Raw genomic sequence first — 6,264 nt, forward strand, 5'->3', positions numbered from 1 at the left:
AATACAGGCATATGCTAAATGACTTCATCCAGTCAGAACCATTTATGTGCTTCTGGACAATCCAAAAAAGAATAAAAAAAAGATTTTGGATGAAATGCAGGCCTGATGTCACTCTAGAATAGCAGATGTCTTATTTTATCCTGACATCTCATAATTTCTAGGCATCTTTAGGTAAAATCTTCTCACGGATCCTTTGTTTCTGCTCATCTGTCACCCTGTGATGCAGATACCAGCAGAGAAATTCAGACCTTCTGCCCAGAGAGACTCCTACTGTTCATTAGGTGGACTTTAAAACCCTGGGTCAGGTTTGAGGTCTTCTTGTGGAAAATGCTGCCGAAGATTCTCAGTCATCCAGGTTACAGTCATTCCAAAAAGTCAAAATCAATCCAGTGGACTTTGTTTCCCAGTTTGAAGACGTTTCTCTTCCATCCAGGAAGCTTTTTCAACTCAAAATGTCTGAAATAGTGTTTAGTTCGAGGTTTTATCCAGCAGCCCAACAAAGCCTGGTTTTAGTTTAGAAAACATGCAAATAGAAACGGATTAACGGGTCCCCCCCTTTGGAATGGGGGTCGTTTGGCTTCTTTGTTAGCCTGCAATGCCCCATACCTGTCTCATGCCTGGTTATCCTCCCCCAGCAGTGTGTCGCAGTGAGCTTATCGCAGATATTTTTGATTTATGCCCAATATTGAAGCACGGTTATGTTATTCCACACCACAACGCCAGAAGGACAATCAGGAACTAGCTATTCTATAAAAGGGGTAAAAAGATATAAGTTAATCTAAACAATGTATGTATGAAAAATAAATCTGCAAAATGTCTTATATTCAACAAGAAAAATTACTTAGTTAAGCAAATTGTGCAAAATAGCAATTAAAAGATAAAAATCCAGATTTATAGTCCCCCCCCTGCAGATATATTAGAATCTTTCCTTACATTCCAGCTAAACTAATTTATACAGTAACAGATAAAAACCTTTAGATAAATCAAACATTACCGCCACATATCTGACTCTATAACCATTAAAACAACTATTTTCATTAATCTCAGACGGAACTATTCACATATTTGCATTATATTAAACTGAACTTCCAATTTTCACCACTGTTTGGCGATAAGTACCATTTCCTCTGTGCACAGAGCAGCCGGCTTGCTGGGTCTCGCAATGAATCCTGGGAAAACCAGGATAGAGAGGATACATCGGAGCCGCTCTTCAACTCGGGCAAAAAGAAGGACGCATTTGTAGGCTGCATAACGAGGAATCTTGGAATCCGACCAGACCTCGGCGCCGCGCTATGACGTAATCGGCTATGGAATCTGGCCTTTTGAGGACGCAGCCCATATATGGAATCAGCTGATATGGAGCAGGTGTGGATGGAAGTGACTAGAAGGGAGCTAGAGCAAAGGAGACAGGCACAAGGGGTCGACAGAGAGTAACTAAAGACTTCTTAAATATAACACAAAATGAAAAATAAACCAAAGATCAACAAGACAGAATGACATAGATACTGAAAACTCAAAGTTGAAAAGGGGGGTGAACCATAACAGGTAAAAAACGAGGCAATTTAACTGACCAGGAGAGGAATCTATTGAGATATTTAAAGGTATTTTAGACATTAAGATGTCCTGGCCTATAGCTCATTGGTCAAGGTGCAAAGAAACCATTTCATTTACAAACAAACAATAAAAAAAAAACATTAATGTTTGTGTTTCTGTCACTAGATCACTGGCAAAACAAGGTATAAAAAAATGAGAGACTCATTAAACTACAGCCAGCAACTGGCTCTCAGGCAATGTGTTCAATAGTGGAGGCAGTTTAGAGCTAACATATGATGGCATTTTTCCTAAGATGGTCATTTTATGTACATTTAGTGAAATGAATCCAACGATGGCGACGCTCAGAAAGAGCTGCTGAAGTGTGGAGGCAGACGGAGAGGATGAGAGAAACGTTCTGGATGAGGAAGCTCACTGATCACAGGCTGGAAAAGCTCAGTCAGCAGCTCAGAGAGATCTCATCGGGTTTCATCACTTTACAACCTTTAAAACATTTTCTCCTCAAACCCAAAAACTTTGTGTTTTATTGGAATTCGATCTAAGAGACTAGAACAAATAATGAGTTACAGTGAAGCAGGACAATCAGAGTGGGAGTGTGGCGCGGCTGCAATCCAGCAGCAGGAGAGGAGTGGGTCCATGGTAACTCTGGAGGCAGGGGGGGGGGTTACCATTAGGCAATACTAAGCAGTTTTCCTAGGGCCCCAGGTTCCTGGGGGCCCCATAAAACTCTGTTTACATTTATAGTTGATACAGCTATTCCTTATTTGTTAATTATGTTTTAATAAAAATCCTTTGTTTAAAATGCCATCAGAACACTGATAATATTCAGTGGGCCGGATTTATCAAGATCCAATTTTGCGTGCAGTAATTTGCGCTCGCAAACTGGAATTTTGCGCGAGGGGCTGAACCATGGTTTGCGGATGATTTAACAAGAGCGATTGCGTAACTGGTGGCAGGTGCAAAACTGTTGGAGACGCCCTATTTAAATGATGGTTTTGCGCGTTTTGCGGCATGGCGAGTTTGGACAGCAGAAAGCGCAAAAGGAAAGTCGACCCCATGGAAATGGAGGTATTGGTGGATGAAACCAACAAACATTTAAGTGAGCTACAGCAAAGAAGTGTGACTGTCACACAGAGGAGCGCTATATGTGAACAAATCTGTAATAAAGTAAACGCTGTCGGTGAAACCTTGCGAACAGTGGATGAAGTAAAAAGAAGATACCAGGATATTAGAAGACGAACCAAAGAAAAACTGCCATATAACAAAACATCTGCAAACAAAACAGGAGGGGGCACAGTAGATGAGATGCCTCTGACCAGCATTGAGGAACAAGTACAGCTGACGCGCTGTGCGGAGCAAATCACTGGAATTGCAGCTCCAAAATGGCAATGCTGGATAAACGATATGTTTTGATGATCGTTTCCTCGTTCACTCCAAAAATATTCACACGGAGTGAAAAAATGCGTTCTCTGCGTCTCCTTGCTTCATTTCAATGTCTCCTTCTTGCGACAATAACCGCTGCCATGTGTGCGCAATTACGCATACAGACCATTTGCACCTTCTTTTGAAACGTGTTAAATATAGAGTCAGATACCGTTAGCAAAATTGCTTTCAGGTTTGATAAATCACTTTGCGAGTGCTAAATTAATATATTTACATGTTCTCCTCCCACAAGACGCACTTTTGCGTGTAAACGCCCCATATTGCATATTTATAGCAGAAAAAGTACTAAATGGATAAGAGGCGCTATTTAGCGCGTTTTAAAGACCATATCCTTTTAGCACGCTGTTGATAGATCGGTTTGTACATTTTTTAGCGTGCGCAGTGAAATAGCTCACGTTTTTATACACGCAAACCTTTGATAGATCCGGCCCAGTGTGTCTCAGCCCCCCCCCCTTCAGTGTCCACCATATTGGATCAGTCCATTTGTTGCACATGTTCAGAAAGGTCCAAACAGACAGCAGCAAACCATTTGAAAACAAACCATGCAAAGAGCAGTGTTGCCAACTTAGCGCTTTAGTCGCTATATTTAGCCACTTTTCAGACCCCTCTAGCACTTTGATTTCTAAAAAGCTCCTAGCGCCAAATCTAGAGACTTTTTTCTGCTACTGGAGACTTTGGAGACAACATCTAAAAGCAGCGAACTCTGCTCTCCAGAGCGAGTAGATTGGTAACCCCGCCTCCTGCTCTCCTCTATCTTGTCTGCTGTCATGATTCATGCAGCTATTATTTCATCCAAATGAAACATGGAGAACAGATAAGCAGATCATGGCTTGTCTACAGTGAAAAGAAGGACTGGGTTATTTACTTTGGCCTTTTTGGAAACACAGGAAGGAGCAATCAGCTAAGTGAGCTTAGTGCTTGGAAAAAATCTTTCATTCCTTTAGAGACAGCATGAAAAGTCAGCTGAGTACAAAACATAGAGAGGAAAACAAGAAGAAAAGGGACAAGAAGAGAGGGACACAACCTAGAACAGATAATGGATGTCTATTCTATTAACATTTCTACATCTGGAGAATGGGGCTGTCTTTACCTAGGGCCCTAAATTTCCTAAATCCGCCCCTGTGTGCAGGAGCCACAGCTCAGTGGGAAATTGATCAAACTTTCCTGAGTGTAAAGCTGAGTGATGGAGCATCCAGTGACCCACATTTTTCTCCTTTTATTCCATAAAGTTGGTTTATATTTTAGTTTGATTCACATCAAACTTCACAGACCTGGTTCTGCTGTCAAAAGTGACTCCATGTGATTCCTGATCACTTTTAGTGAAATCAGGAGGAAATGATGATAGTGAGGATTGAATGAAGCCATAGAGAGGTTGGTGCTTTCATTTCCTAAACCCACAGCATCTTTAGTTTGACCCACAGGAGCCGTGGATCTCCCCACAGCGCGGCTCTGTCTGTGTGTGTGTGTGTGTGTGTGTTGTGGCCGATAGATTGTTACACAATCGCTTTCAGTTTCCTCGCCCTGCCTGCTTGGTGGCTCCCCGCCCACCGCTGCTCTCCGCCTGCCTGCCTGACTGACTGCTGGGCGGACTGGGCCAGATCAGCCGACCAGTTCCGCCTTCTGTTCACCCAGCAGGGCTCAGGGGGAGCGGGACGGCGGGTTACGTCATGGTGGACATTCTGCTGGAGGTGAGGAGGTGTTTTTATTTCCTGATCGTTTCTTATCAAATTCATCCTCTGACGTCGCTGCGTTCCGGACAAACTTTGACGCTGCTGCCCCCCCCCCTCTTTCTCCCCGCATCCCTGCGTTGACGCGCACACGCGCACCGTCACGCGTCCGCGCGAATCAAGCTGTTACGGTTCCGTTTCAAAGGCTGTGACGTCAGCCGCCGTAACTTTAAGTCCGTACGAGCGGCGCGCGCGAGTCTACGCGCCCGTGCGGCGGCGGAGATCCCGTGAAGGGCCAGTCACGCGCGCGCGCACATGTCGCATGTGTGTCACCGTAGCGCGCGCAGGCTGCTGATGTTGTTTTGACACAGGTGACGTAGAGCGTGTGACGCGCCTGAACGATGAGATAAGCAGTTCCACTCCGTGTGCGTGTCCGAAAGCAGGCGCGCGCGATCCGGGCGCCTTATTTCTGACGCAGACTAAAGAGGATTCAGTGAGCGGCGCAGGGTTTATAGGTGAGCCGCAGAGGGTCAAACTGGATGGATCCAGCTCCGCGGGGGGGAGCGGCGCCGCGCGCGCACACCTGAGCGACACGCAGCGGGGACAGCGCGTGCACGGCAGCGACACCTGACAGGAAAAGTAGGACTCCGCTTGAATCTGTCCTGAGGCTCACATTCACTGAAATATACTGACACAGGTGGCTCCTGATTGGAGAGCCGCGCGATGACACAAGCTGACGTCATCAACGAACAGGTGAAAAGTTTCAGGGCGCCTCAATGGATAAGTTTGGCTTTTTAACCCCCTTTAGTTCCCCAGATGTCCATTAGATTTGCTATTTTTAAAATATATTTATCATTAAACACATGGGACTGATCTGTGAAGACTTTTCTCTGTGATCTTTATTTTTCTCTCTCCTTTATTTATTTAGGTTTGTCCAATTTTGTATTTATGGGACATAAACTATTATATCCAGATGAAAACTAATACAATCATGTCTTTATTTCTATGTGATCAATTCTAGATATAAATATCTAGAGGCACCAGTTTGGCTGCTTAACTGAAATCATATTGAACATGTTTTTCTATTCATTAAGCATTTTTTTCAACGAGGGAGGCCATGATGGATGCATAAAAACTGCTGAGTAACATACCAAAGAAAATCCATCCATTTATCATCCATCCATTTATCATCCATCCATTTATCATCCATCCATCCATCCATCCATTTATCATCCATCCATTTATCATCCATCCATTTATCATCCATCCATCCATCCATCCATCTCATCCATCCATCCATCCATCCATCCATCTCATCCATCCATCCATCCATCCATCCATCTCATCCATCCATCCATCCATCCATCCATCCATCCATCCATCCATCCATCCATCTCATCCATCCATCCATCCATCCACCATCCATCCATCCATCCATTTATCATCCATCCATCCATCCATCCATCCATTTATCATCCATCCATCCATCCATCCATCCATCCATTTATCATCCATCCATCCATCCATCCATCCATCCACCATCCATCCATCCATCCATCCATTTATCATCCATCCATCCATTCATTTATCATCCATCCATCCA

Source organism: Cyprinodon tularosa, unplaced genomic scaffold, assembly GCF_016077235.1.
Source record: "Cyprinodon tularosa strain WSP-4 unplaced genomic scaffold, ASM1607723v1 ctg1082, whole genome shotgun sequence".
Taxonomy (NCBI): domain Eukaryota; kingdom Metazoa; phylum Chordata; class Actinopteri; order Cyprinodontiformes; family Cyprinodontidae; genus Cyprinodon; species Cyprinodon tularosa.